Genomic DNA, 12565 nt, shown 5'->3' with positions numbered 1-12565 from the left:
ACGATGCCTCCAACACACACTACGTTTTCTGTACACAGGACTGGTTCATACTCCCAAACATGCCATGCCTTTCATGACTCTCTGGCTCCACATGATGTCTGTCTCCTTCAAGAGATGCTCCCATTTAAAAAAAAAAAAAGTCTTCTTCTCCTTCCCAACCCAGCCTGCAATTGCTTCCTCCATGAAAGAGTATATTGCAGAAGAGAAGACAAGGGCCCCAGGTTCCAACCCAAGGCTGATCTGACATTCTCAGTTCAGTTCAGTTCAGTCGCTCAGTCGTGTCCAACTCTTTGCCACCCCATGAATAGCAGCACGCCAGGCCTCCCTATCCATCACCAACTCCCAGAGTTCACTCAGACTCACATCCATCGAGTCAGTGATGCCATCCAGCCATCTCATCCTCGGTCGTCCCCTTCTCCTCCTGCCCCCAACCCCTCCCAGCATCAGGGTCTTTTCCAATGAGTCAACTCTTCCAATAAGGTGGCCAAAGTACTGGAGTTTCAGCTTTAGCATCATTCCTTCCAAAGAAATCCCAGGGCTGATCTCCTTCAGAATGGACTGGCTGGATCTCCTTGCAGTCCAGGGGACTCTTAAGAGTCTTCTCCAACACCACAGTTCAAAAGCATCAGTTCTACGGCACTCAGCCTTCTTCACAGTCCAGCTCTCACATCCATACATGACTACTGGAAAAACCATAGCCTTGACTAGACGGACCTTAGTCGGCAAACTAATGTCTCTGCTTTTGAATATGCTATCTAGGTTGGTCATAACTTTTCTTTGTCATAAGCTACCCATCTCTTCCCTAATCCATTCATTCATCCATTGACATATATTCACTGATGCAAGTGCCTTTCCAAAACACATTCTAATAGAGACAGAAAATGAACAAATAAGGAAACAGACACAATAAGTAGAAATTATTTTATGTGCTATAAAATAATGAGCATTTCTCCTTAGGAACCTGTTATTTTCAAAATGTAAAAATAATCTTTATACCTTCTAGGGTGGCTAACATTTTAGAAAATTGATACTGGCAATATCAAGTGCTGATGTGGAGAGAACACAGTTGGAACCCTCCTGCAATACCGGGGGAATGGAAAATGCTGGAGTCACTTTAGAAAGTAGCATGGCAGTTTCTTATAAAGGTAGACATCCCCTTATCATATATGACGCAGTATTCCCACTCCTAGGTGTGAAATGAATACATGAATCTACAGAAAAACCTGAAAGTTTATAATCACCTTATTTATAATATCCAAAGTCTGGAAACAAGCTAAGTACTCAACATTTACCATGTGAATCGATAAACAACGTGTGGTGTATCCACACAATTGAATACTTCTCAGCAGTAAGAAGGAATGAACTGCTGATGCAGGTAAGCTTTCTGAATCTCAGAAGCATTAGGGTAAGATAATGATGTCAAATACAAGCTGTTTAATTCTGTTTAAATGACATTCTAGAAAAGGCAAAACTAAAAAAAAAGAAAAGAAAAGGCATTAACTATGGGGACAGAAAACAGATCGGTGGTTAAGAAGGATCAGAGGAGGAAAGGGAATTGATAATAAAGGGACAGAATATGGGAACTTTTATGGGGTGACCGGAATGAGCTATATTATCAACCATGTGAATTTTACTGTACATATGTTTTAAAAAGTGAATTTTGCTGCATGAAAACTCTATTTCAACAAGTCTGCCTAAAATATCCTCCATCCCTGAAGGCTTTTGTTGGCCTGCATCTTCTTAATGAGCTACAATGTTTCTTTCCTGATTTTCCAAGCCTCTGTGGTCAGGTCAAGCAGGTGAAGGGGTGACCCCTGCACAGCCCTGAACAGCCCAGGTTAAGAGGCAGGGTCAGCTCTGCTCTGGCTGTGGGACCTGCAGAGCCCCAGGATTCAGAAGGACCCCAGCTGCCACCTCTCCTGCTCGAGGACTGAGCTGCTGCCCCAGTAATAACATCAGGGCCTGAAAGCAAAAAAAAACAAAAACTACAGGCTCCCTGTTGATGGCTTAACCAGCCACGTTTCCATCCTTGGGCAACGAGACAAAAAAAAAAAAAAAAAAGGAAAAACAATACATCAGGTTCCTGGAAACAGTCCCAGTGCTCTGTGCGGTAAAATGCTTCCCACTGCCGGCCCCATGTGAATCCACCTTAAAAGGTGAGAAATGAGCACCTCAAACCCACCTGTTCATGACCCGCATTGGCCTGAAGGGGGAGCTCAAGGCTTCTCTCACTCCCCTCGCTGGCTCAACTCTGCAACTCCATAGACTGTTGCCAGCCAGGCTCCTCTGTCTATGGAATTTTCCAGGCAAGAACACTGAAGCAAGTTGCCATTTCCTACTCCAGGGGCTCTTCTGGATCCAGGGATCAAACCCGAGTCTCCAGGGTCTCCTGCACTGGCAGTGGAGTTCTTTACCACTGTGCCACAGGGGCCTCTAAGGAAGACGAGAGCCCGTCCGGTTGGTCAAATTCCAGGACGCTGACTGGCCCAGCCTCAGTGGGTGGAGCTTTCATAGGCCCTGAAGCCACGCGCACCTGGTCCCATGGTCTCACCCTAAGAAGGGTGGACATGACTGGCCTGGACCATCTCCACTACAAGTCCTAGGGCAAGTCCTCTCTCTCCTCTTGGTTCCTGTGCTCCCCTCTGGGTTCCCTGATATGTTGACCTTATAGGAGCCAAGAATTAGCTTTGAGGATATTTTAACTGCTTGAACTGCAGTGCTGGAGAAGACTCTTGCGAGTCCCTTGGACTGCAAGGATATCCAACCAGTCCATCCTAAAGGAGACCAGTCCTGGGTGTTCATTGGAAGGACTGATGCTGAAGCTGAAACTCCAATACTTTGGCCACTTCATGCAAAGAGTTGACTCATAGGAAAAGACCCTGATGCTGGGAGGGATTGGGGGCAGGAGGAGAAGAGGATGACACAGGATGAGATGGCTGGATGGCATCACCACCGACTCGATGCACATGAGTTTGGATGGACTCCAGGAGTTGGTGATGGACAGGGAGGCCTGGCATGCTGTGATTCGTGGGATCGCAGAGTCGGACACGACTGAGTGACTCAACTGACTGACTGAGGGCTACCTCAATAGAAAGAAAGGAGTCCCCAAGGGCCTCATGAGCTCTCCTTGGAGATCTGGGGCAAAACTCCACTAAGAATAAAGTTGCTCTTTGCTGCGACTGCACTTTCCTCCATGCATATATCTTAGTGGGGAATCTCAGGGAGAAGGACTCAAGCATTCCTCACCAGACACTGTCGCCGGGAAGAGCAGAAACCACAGCGCAGCCTTCAGGCGGGGTCCTGGTTCAAGATTACCTCTAATCAGATTAAAGGAGTGCAGGCTCTGCATACCCTAATCCTATCAGCAACTCCATCCTTGAGCCATCGCTGTAAAACGCCTCACCAAACTGTCCTGGGTTGGGACACACAGATTCAAGGGCAGGAACCTGCTTTGCCCTAACAAAGCAATGAAGCTATACTTTTCTACTTCACCCAAAACCCTGTCTCCAAGGTTCAATCCAGCACTGGTGCACAGATGCCAAGCTCCCAGCATCACTATCAGTAAAACAGATAATTAGTGGAAAGCTGCTGTATAACAGGGAGCCCAGATTGGTGCTCTGTGATGACCTAGAGGGGTGAGATGGGGGTGGGAGGGAGCCTCAAGCGGGAGGAGATATCGTTGTGACTGATTTGCACTGCAGTACAGCAGAAACCAACACAACATTGTAAAGCAATTATCCTCCAATTAAAAATTTAAAAAAAAAAAAACCCCTCTCCATCTTAGCAAGTCTCTTCCGCAGCAGGAGGTGCCAAGATGCACAAAGAAAGAGAAGGAAGAAGAAAACACTGTGATTGCGAGCTGTCCATATGCCCAGTGACAGCCACGTGGAAGGTGTTACTCACGCTCATTTCAGTGGCAATGAAAGGAGCCAGTCTAGAGAGAAGGACCTTCTCCAAGGTCAACCGAACGGCCCCTGGAGGGCTGGGACTCACCCCATGTCTGCCTGGATCCAAAGTGGGGATACAGCAGGGTATTCGCTCTTTCCTCTGCAACCCCCAACTACATGAATGCCTCATCCTTCAGGTCCAGCTAAAATAGCACTTCCTTTCTGCTTTCCTTTGTTCATTCACCCAGTGAATGTTTTCTGAGTGCAAGGTTCTTCCCAGGCATGGAGGCTCCAACTGTGAGCAAAGGAGTCAGTGCCTCCTCTGGTGGAACTTATGTTCTAATGGCAGAGAGAAAGCAAAAGGAAATAATTGCCAGAAGGAAATGGCAACCCACTCCAGTACTCTTGCCTAGAAAATCCTATGGACGGAGGAGCCTGCTGCAGGTTACTGTCCATGGGGTTGCAAAGAGTTGGACATGACTGAGCGATTTCACTTCACTTCACCTCTTTCGGCTTCCCAGGTGGCTCAGATGGTAAAGAATCTGCCTACAGTGGGAGATCCAGGTTTGATCCCTGGGTTGGGAAGATCCCCTGGATGAGGGCACAGCAACCCTACTCCAGTATTCTTGCCTGGAGAATTCCATGGACAGAGGAGCCCGGCGAGCTATAGTCTATGGGGCTGCAAAGAGTCAGACATGACTGAGTGTCTAACACTCACCCCTATCTTTCCCATCACAGTATTTATACCACTGTGTTGTAGCTGTGTGTTTAACTGAATCTCTCTCATGTTTAGCTGCATGCAACAAGAGGGAATTGTGCTCTCCATGATATCCCAGAGCATATATTGTACTTGGCATACAGACGGTGCTTGATAAATATTTAATGAGTGAGAGTTAACATATAGTGAGTGTTTAATTCATGCCAGGAGCCACTTGCAGGGAGTTATCAGACATTAACTCATTTAATCCTCACAACACCTCTATGAAGTTTGTACTGCTTACTACTCCCATTTTACAGATGAGGAGACCGAGGGACAGAGAGGTGTAGTGACTTGCCCAGGGCTCCCCAGCCACTGCCAGCACTGCATGTCACACAGTAGGTGGCATATAGTGAGAGGTCAGTGAGCCGTGATGGCAGCAGTGGGCCACAGTCATCGCTATGAAGCCCAGAGAGGCCCTAGACGGTGCACATGACCTGGACAGTCCTGTGCAAGATGAATTACACCAGACAGGAGGAGGAAAGGCCACTCAGGCAAGACGCAGGGGAAAATCTGTGTCTCTGTGGTTTATTTAGAGGCTGGTGGAGGCTCCTCCAATCTCATTCCCTTGCCTCCTCTTTCAGGAGGGCTAAGGCCTGTAAATACCAACTCCACCCATCCCCACTCCCACCCCTGACACCCGCTCTCATCTCTCAGACGACCCAGAAAACCAGGTCATCTCCTGATTGATTTCTGGTCCCTTCCCTCCTTCCACTTGGGAGAGCTTGGAACAAAGCCACACACCCACAGCTGGGGTCCTTAGGACCTTCAAGGAGAATCATTCAGGGTGCCTGTCTATGTCTGCCCAGGCCCAAGGCGCAGGTCTGCACGTGGAGATGACCCACCCCCAAAACCAGACACAAGTGACCGGTGGAGAGGTGTATGCTCGGCTCAAGTGTCAGAGGCCAGGCGGTCAGGACACATGGAGCCCTAGGGCTGAGGTTGTGATTACTGACAGCAGGCTCCAAGGAGAAAGGAACAAAGGCTTCATGACCCCAGGGATGGAGCTCCTGGTTGCAGTCTCCTAGGGGCCTGGCATTCTGCCCTCCAGTTCCATCTGACTCTCCTGTGTCCTCTAAAATTTATCCTTCGTACTTAAGCCAACCTAAACAGGCATCTGCTACCTGCACTGGGAGGAGGGGAGGGGGTGGAATAATTGTCAAGATATTTACAATCACTTTGGCTAAAGTACTGCCCATACTGCCCACTGACTGATCAGAATGGACTGCAGGGCCTAGCTACACTGCGAGTTAACCCTTTATTTGCCAGATCATGGGCAAGGTAGGGTGGGGAGGAGCTGCCAGGGAAATAAGTGGATGGGTGGAAGGTGGTAGGGGAAGGTTCCGAGGGCCCAGCGGCTATTCACCAACCAGCAGGTAAATACTTCATCATTTTCACAACTGGTCCAGTCGTGTAGGTGGATACAGGTTAAATGGCAGCCCTGCCTTTAGCCAAAGTGCATTCCTTTCCCAGCCTCTGAGGCTGTGGGTATTGACCAGGATGAGGTCAGGGATCCACGTAGCCTCTAAGTCAGAACCCTCCCCCCAGGTCTGTCTGGATCCCAATCAAAGATGCAATGCCCAGCCCTGCCTCCATCCCTCCCCCACCTTGTTCTACAGTCGGCTTCCCCAGCCCAGCCCACAGGGCTGGACCCCCTCCAGTGCACCTGTAGCCCAGCCCCATTCCTGGCCCAGGTCCTTCTTCATGTTCAGAGGTTACCATCTGGATGCCAAAGGCCACACCAAGTTTACAAACAAGCTGTATTTGGCCCATATGGAGCGTCTTAAAAATATTTTAAAAATCCTGAAATGTCAGGAAAAAAATGTAGATTCCTGGTTCCTTTTGAAAACTCACAAGTTGGGGCAACACTGGACACATGTTCCTCTGGGCGGAGCAGCGATGGCACCCTTTAGATAAAGGATAAGCTTTCTAGTTCCCCACAGTTCCCATCATTCTCTATTGTCTCAAGCCTTGCCTGCTTCACTCTCTTCCCTTCCCCACCTGGCCCCTGTAGGAATTTGGGTTTGTGGCTTTTGCCAGACTCCCCATCCTCTCTCCCTAGGAGTCCACTGACTGGGGTCCTCTCTTCCTAGGAGTCACTGGCTGGGGTCCAACCACATGTGGACATAACCTCATACTCCTGAATGATGAGTTCATCCAGCTCAGTGCCAAGAGCTCTCAGAAATGGGCTTGAAATTTTTGTATCCCTCCCCCAGCACCACCGCTTGACCTCAAGTGTCCCTGGTCATCTCTCCCACCCCTAAGAAATCAGGTTCTCACAGGATGCTGGCATGATGCCTCTACCCACTGTTTCTGGCGCTGAGCTCTGTCATGCTTCATACTAGGCACACTTGGATTTCCAAGTTTTCTTCCACATCTGATCCTGATGCAAGCCATTGTCAAATAACAAGAATAAAATGATTATCAACTACTGGGACTCACTGCCACCATGAATTCAGCACTCGGCCAAGCACTGTGCTAAGGGTTCCACATCACATCATTACTGTTGTTGTTGTTGTTTAGTAGCTAAGTCCTGTCTGACTCTTTGTGACCCCATGGACTGCAGCCCACCAGGCTCCTCTGTCCATTGTCCCAAGCAAGAATACTGGAGTCAGTTGCCACTTCTTTCCCCAGGGGATCTTCCTGACCCAGGGATCAAACCCGTGTCTTTTATGTCTCCTACACCGGTAGGCAGGTTCTTTACCACTAGCACCACCTGGATATCATATCATTAAACCCTCATAAAGGCCAATGACATAGAAGTTATTATCCTGGTATTCCAGATGACCAAACTGAGGCTTAGAGAAGTAACTTATCCAAGGTCACAAAGCAAGAAAGAAGAAGAGACAGGACTGCAATCAAGTTTGTCAGGTTCCAAATATCCAGGTAACAGAGTGGGGACACCTGAGTGTCACCTGGCTGCTCCTCAGCCTTCCCAGAGGGCCTCCCACCCAATAGGAGGTTACAGATGATGACACCCCTCATCCCACACAAATGCGGCACTAGCCACCATCAGGTCACTCGGAACTACCCCCTCAACCCTCAAACCAGAGTCTTCACTGTGAACACCTACTCCCCAGGACCAAAGGACAGGCCCATCCCAGCTCAGCATCTTCCGTTCATCACCTGACTCCAGGCTCATGCAGCTAAGGATGAAGGAAGCACAGCTCAGGGGGAAAAAAGAACTTTAAATCTCTAAATCACAACCTAAAATAGCCTCTCTCAGTCTGAATGGGCTGTATGGCTTTGTGCACAGGTGGGCTGAAATTTGGCTGAGCTGAAGCAAAGCTGCAGGAATGCGGAAGCTGCGTTGAGACACAAAGGTCATGAACGCACACGCCACAGCATCAGTCAGAGGAGAAAGTCAGGGCAGCCTATAAATTCAGACTGTGTCGTCGCTGGCCCTTTACAGGCCACAAAAGCCTCGAAGCTATGTTTCCCAGGAGGTAGACAGGCAAGGCGAACCTGGAGACCCCAGCTGGAAATAGCATCAGAACAAAAGGAAGCTTGCAAGCCTGGGTTCTGGAGTTAACTGTGAGGCCTCAGGCAAGTGACTTAAGCACTCTGTGTCTCTGCTTCCTTGTCCATAAAGCGCAGATAAACACATTACCCACCTCATCGACTGGATGTGACGGCTAAAGCCCCAGCACAGCGCCTTGCACGAAGGACGTACAGGCTCTGGAGTGTATTATTCCAACGAGAAAAGATAATCATGGTAACACCTCCCAAACTTCAGTCTTGAGCTGTCGTATTTTTGCATGCCCACATTCTACCTATAAAATTATTTATTAATACTTGGTGCTGTTTTTTCACTCAGCATGCCACTTTTACCTATTTTAACCTATTTTAAAGTAAAACTAGGCGTGTGAACTTGTGGGATTGGTGTGCATATTATGTTTTTTTCTAACACAGCTTAAAAATGAAATAGGCAACCCTCAGAATGAAACTTTAAGATGTTCATCCCACCGGACTGCATTAACAAGTTGTGGAAACACAGACATACCTACGTGCGGTGAGTAGGCTGAACGGCATTACCCTGTGGGGGCAAATGGGCATGTATATCAAAAGTCCAAATGCTTCTCCCATTTTGACCCAGCCGTCCCACCTCTGGGAATTAATCCTGGAGATAAACCCACATACACAGGAAATTTTATACACACACGGTTGTTCACTGCAGCATCATTCATAATAGTGAAAGATTTTAAATGAGCCAAATGTCACAGGGATGGAGTTACTCAAAAAATCTTACTGCAGTTACACAATGGACTACCATTCAGGTATGAAAATGAAGCTTTCTGCACTAAAGTAGAAAAAATCTTAAGGGTATATTTTTAAGTGAAGTAGAAAAAGGAAAAAAAAAAAAAAAAGAAGAACCGAAGGTGCAGAACTATGCTGCAGGCAACCTCTGGGTTGAGAAAGCAAGGTAGGATAAGAAAGTGTATTTTAAATTACTCAGGCCTCAAAGAACTAAATAGACATTTCTCCAAAGAAGACATACGGATGGCTAACAAACACATGAAAAGATGCTCAACATCACTCATTATCAGAGAAATGCAAATCAAAACCACAATGAGGTACCACTTTACACCAGCCAGAATGGCTGCGATCCAAAAATCTGCAAGCAATAAATGCTGGAGAGGGTGTGGAGAAAAGGGAACCCTCCTACACTGTTGGTGGGAATGCAAACTAGTACAGCCACTATGGAGAACAGTGTGGAGATTCCTTAAAAAATTGCAAATAGAACTGCCATATGACCCAGCAATCCCACTGCTGGGCATACACACCGAGGAAACCAGAATTGAAAGAGACACATGTACCCCAATGTTCATCGCAGCACTGTTTATAATAGCCAGGACATGGAAACAACCTAGATGTCCATCAGCAGATGAATGGATAAGAAAGCTGTGGTACATATACACAATGGAGTATTACTCAGCCGTTAAAAAGAATTCATTTGAATCAGTTCTGATGAGATGGATGAAACTGGAGCCGATTATACAGAGTGAAGTAAGCCAGAAAGAAAAACACCAATACAGTATGCTAACACATATATATGGAATTTAGAAAGATGGCAATGACGACCCTGTATGCAAGACAGGAAAAAAGACACAGCTGTGTATAACGGACTTTTGGACTCAGAGGGAGAGGGAGAGGGTGGGATGATTTGGGAGAATGGCATTCTAACATGTATACTATCATGTAAGAATGGAATCGCCAGTCTATGTCTGACGCAGGATACAGCATGCTTGGGGCTGGTGCATGGGGATGACCCACAGAGATGTTATGGGGAGGGAGGTGGGAGGGGGGTTCATGTTTGGGAACACATGCAAGAATTAAAGATTTTAAAATTAAAAAAATAAAAAAATAAAATTTAAAAAAAATAATAAATTACTCAGGCCTGCAAAAACAAATGCTAGAAGGAGAGGCTGCAAGAGAAGTCAATAAAAAAGTGTTTCTTTAGGAAGGCAGGAGGGAACAAAGTGGAAAGGAATATGACTTTCCCTTATATAGCTCTGTAGAGTTTTGATGACAGTAGATTTTTGTGTTTATCTGGATACCACGAAACTCCCACAGCACGTACCAGCCCGCTGGGTAACCCAACAGCATCGCCATGTCCCAAACTGCAAACAAAATGCCGAGAATTCCCAAGAGACAAAGAGGCAGGGAAACCTTAATTAGCACGATGTGGACTGAGATTTTGTGCACATGAAATGCGTAGACTGTTAGAAGCTGTAATTACACAGTTGAAAGGGGGACACTGTAATTTGGTGAAGATCTTTCATTGTGTTCCCGGAGAGCAGAGTGAATAGTGCTGATGAGCTGTGTGGATGCTCTGGTGCCTGCGGGAGGGTGTGATACCCACGGCTGCTACGACCCCCGCCCCTTGGGCAAATAAGTAATTGTTCCATTTAAAGACAAGCTTCCGCTGTGTCAACTTCAGTAGGATTTTAAATATGATTTCCTGGGTTACAATCTGCACTGGAGTCAGTGTCAACATTAGGGGTTAATTAATAGTCACATTCAAATTTAAGACACAGCTCTTGCAGTTATTAGCTTCCGGACTACAGGGCAAATTATTTAACCCTTTCAAGTTTTAGTTTCTACATTTAAAAATTGGATAATAATAATAATTACTGCCTAAGTTGATGGGAGAGTTCAATGCATTACTGCCTGAAAACTGCCTAATAGTCACTGGTAGAAATAAATATTTTTAAATGTTCACTGTTATCATTCATTTTCTGTCCACAGCCTTTGTCCATGTTTAAATTCAAGTTTGCTTCTTTCTAAATGATTTTTAACAAGCTTCCTGTACAACTTAAAGAACATTACCCACTCACCTATGATATACACAGTAAATATTTTCCCAGTTTTTCACTTGCCTTTTAAATTTTGCTGATCTTTCTTTCAACATCTAAGACCACAAATGTGTTTTTGTGTGTGTGTGTGTGTGCTTTAATATTTATTTTTATGTTATTTATTTGGCTGTGTTGGGTCTTAGCCTGCAGCAGGTGGAATCTTTAGTTGCGGCATGCGAACTCTTAGTTGAGGCATGTGGGATCTAGTTCCCTGACCAGGGATCGAACCTGGGCCTTCTGCATTATGAGCACAGAGCCTTAGCCACTAGACCACCAGGGAAGTCCATGTGTGAGTGTGCATGCTCAGTCATGTCAGATTTGGGATCCCATGGACTGTAGCTCACCAGGCTCCTCTGTCCATGGGATGTTCCAGGCAAGAATACTGGAGTGGGTTACCATTTCCTTCTCCAGGGGATCTTCCTGACCTAGGAGTCAAACTCGCGTCTCTCATGTCTCCTGTATTGGTAGGCAGGTTCTTTACTACAAGTGCCACCTGGGAATGATCCGCTTATTCACCAAGTATTTGTTGAGTGCCCGGTATGTATCAGAAGCTGGATGAACAAAATCACACACAGGGTCTGCCCTGACAGGCTGCCAGCCTAGCTGACAGTAAAAAGGTGCAAACCAGTGCATACTTCTGAGTGCCGTGCAAGAGGAGCTCAGGGTGCTTAAAGAGTTTACAGTGAGGGATTCCATCATCAGATCTGGGAGGCTTCCCCGAGGAGGTGGAGTCCGAGCTAACATCTGAAGGACAGAGGGTGGAACCTGGACTTGGGGCACTTGACAGGGCTCTGCACCCCCTGGGGGGTACTATTTGGCTGCAGGCATCCTGCTTCAACACAGGCAGACTGGGCTGATCCACTCCTCTGCCCCCTGCCTGGTTCCAAGCTCTGCCTCAGCCCCCATCCCCTGTCTTCAACTCGAATCCCTCAGCCGTGAGACCCCAGCCCCCATAAGAGAGGACTTAGTAGATCTCGTGAGCCACATTCTCAAGGTAGATGGTCTGAATTCCGTGCCAGCTCTGTTACTTCCCAGTCGTGCAGGCTTGAGCAAGTTCCTCAAGCTACATGAGCCTAAGCCTCTCACCTGTCAAATGGGGAGGCACTACAGCAGGATGGCACATGCTGCAAGGCTGGGCTTCCTGGGCTGAATCGCAGACTTAACGACTTCTCGTGTGACTTGGGGCAGATTGCCTAACATTGCTGTGCTTCCATCTCCTCATTTTCTAACAGGTATTTATTTATTTGGCTGTGCTGGGTCCTAACTGTGGCACGTGAGGTCTTCGATCTTCGTTGCGCATGCAGGATCTTTGTGGCATGAGAACTCTTAGTCGGGGCATGTGGGATCTAGTTCCCTGACCTGGGATCGAACCCGGGCCCCCTGCACTGGGAGTGCAGAGTCCTAGCCACTGGACCATCAGGGAAGTCCCAACTCATTTTTAAAGTAGAAACAATAATAATAGCATTAAAATGTTCACAGGGTCATGAGATGCTATTGAGTTAATTTTTGTAAAAAGCTCAGCACAGTGCCTGGCAATTAGTAAACACTCTATGTGGGTGGAATAT

At 47.1% G+C, this 12565-nt stretch overlaps 1 protein-coding gene and 2 non-coding genes across 4 annotated transcripts in view; all 3 read right to left on the bottom strand.

Annotated features, from left to right (window-relative positions):
• The window catches only part of PRKCB (protein kinase C beta), a 375680-nt gene that overhangs the window by 181809 nt on the left and 181306 nt on the right, over positions 1-12565 (bottom strand). The window lies entirely within an intron of this gene.
• TRNAM-CAU lies at positions 11208-11280 on the bottom strand. The gene has a single exon. It is a non-coding gene; the product is annotated as a tRNA-Met (tRNA).
• TRNAG-CCC lies at positions 12351-12423 on the bottom strand. The gene has a single exon. It is a non-coding gene; the product is annotated as a tRNA-Gly (tRNA).

Source organism: Capra hircus, chromosome 25, assembly GCF_001704415.2.
Source record: "Capra hircus breed San Clemente chromosome 25, ASM170441v1, whole genome shotgun sequence".
NCBI lineage: Eukaryota > Metazoa > Chordata > Mammalia > Artiodactyla > Bovidae > Capra > Capra hircus.
Note: the sequence above shows the minus strand (reverse complement) of the source record. Positions and strands in the feature narration are given on the sequence as shown.